This window comes from Phacochoerus africanus, chromosome 11 (genome assembly GCF_016906955.1).
Source record: "Phacochoerus africanus isolate WHEZ1 chromosome 11, ROS_Pafr_v1, whole genome shotgun sequence".
Classification (NCBI taxonomy): Eukaryota; Metazoa; Chordata; class Mammalia; order Artiodactyla; family Suidae; genus Phacochoerus; species Phacochoerus africanus.
In genome coordinates, this window is record NC_062554.1 from 132,467,361 (window position 1) to 132,469,078 (window position 1,718).

The window sequence follows — 1,718 nt, forward strand, 5'->3', positions numbered from 1 at the left end:
GCAGCCACAGCCACGGCACTTGCTCACCCCAGTTCCTCTCCTGCTCGCTGGCGCGATCTGAGGGGCCCCTGAACCCTTGAGGCTCTCAGGCCCCGAGCTCGGGACTCCTCCCACCCCCGGGCACCACCGCCACCCTCTCCCTTGCTACTCGATCGGTCTGCGCTCTTGGACAATTTCGAGTCAAAATCCTTTCCAGGATGACACCAGGATGGGTCACTGGGTCAGACTCAAACCTTGCAGTCTCTGTGGGGAAGAAAAATGCCTTTTGACCCAGAAGAGGTGTCCCCTGTGTAGGTTTTCAGGTATATCGGCTCATTCTCTGGGGAGGATTTGCTCTTTCCTTTAGCTCCCTTTTTGCAGTCCTGCTGTGGTGAAGGGTCTCTGCTCTTCTAAAGTCTGGTATCTTCCAGACTTGTGATGTGAGACCAGCTCCGAATTCGCTCCTTTCTCAGGGAGTGGGCCCGGAGTCGGCCGAGGGGACAGATGGGGGCTGGGGGGCTGGGGGGCAAAGGGAGCAACAGTGGGCAGAAGCTTAAAAAAGTATTTCATTGAACTAGGAAATCTGGGGGAAAACGGAAAGGAATTTATGTTTGTGCCTTAAAAGGAAACTTACACATATTATAGGCAGGAAATCCCCAAGAAGTTCAGGATACCGTGGTGGCCAGGAGCCGGCCGAGGACAAGCTGACCGAGCCCCTGTGTGGCCTTGTGCAAGTCACCGCGTCTGAATGGCCCCCTCGGTGTCTGAGTGGGTGACTGACACGGTTCCCATGAAGTCCCAGGCGTCCCATGTGAGGCACGTGGTGAGCCTTTTAAATAACTGCTGTAACAACGACGCGCGTGTGGGGAGCGCGGCGCAGCCTTGGCCGTTGCCCGCACCGCCTCCATTCTCTGGGGGGAAAAAGAACAAGGAGGAGGCAGGCAAAGGGCCGGGGCCGGACTCTCCGACGACATTCTCTCAGGATGAGGGACCGGAGCGCGAGGGCCTGTGCCTGGAGCTCGACACTCGGAGATGAGAATGAGCGGAGGACAGAGGGGTCGCGGGCGCCCACGATGGCAGGATATGAGTCCGTTATGGGCGCAGAAGTGTGAGAGGGTTCTGGGAGTTCAGGACACTAGAGCCTAAGAGAGGACAGATGATTGTAATAGGAGTTCCCGGGGACCAGGGTTATTTGGCTCCATTAAAAATCAGAAATGTGTACAGAGAATGAAATCCCTTCTAGAGTTGTGCAGTCCTCTGGTTTTTTTTTTTTTTTTTTTGGGGGGGGGGGCTGCAGTGTCCAGCAGCTTGTTGTGGGATCTCAGTTCCCAGACCAGGGATTGGATGCAAGCCATAGTGGTAAAAGTGCCAAATCCTAAACACTGGACCACCAGGGAACTCCCCAGGGCTATGCATTCACTGGGCTACCACATCTACGTTAACTGGGGTTTGGAAAGGTCGTGTGAGCTCAAGGTGACACAAGTTTGCTTGACATCAGAGCTTGAGCTCTTAGCACTATGTCCTGAGGAAAATACAGTTAATAAGGTTGGCATACCTATCTATATGGAGAGTGGAGAGAAAGGGTGGGGGGGGGGACTCTGAAAACAGAGAATGTACCGTCTTTTTGAATGCCCATGAAGTGTCAAAAAATTGACCATGTTGTTCCTAAAGCAAACTTATTTTAGTTGCCTTTTTTTTTTTTTTTTTTTTTAGGGCTGCACTCTTGACATATGGAGGTT

The 1,718-nt window shown here is 53.0% G+C and overlaps 1 long non-coding RNA gene across 1 annotated transcript; it reads left to right on the forward strand.

The window, feature by feature from the left end:
* Positions 1-86: 86 nt before the first annotated feature.
* LOC125112030 (uncharacterized) lies at positions 87-1,223 on the forward strand. Its single transcript, XR_007131018.1, has 2 exons — positions 87-302; positions 625-1,223. It is a non-coding gene; the product is annotated as an uncharacterized LOC125112030 (long non-coding RNA).
* Positions 1,224-1,718: the final 495 nt, after the last annotated feature.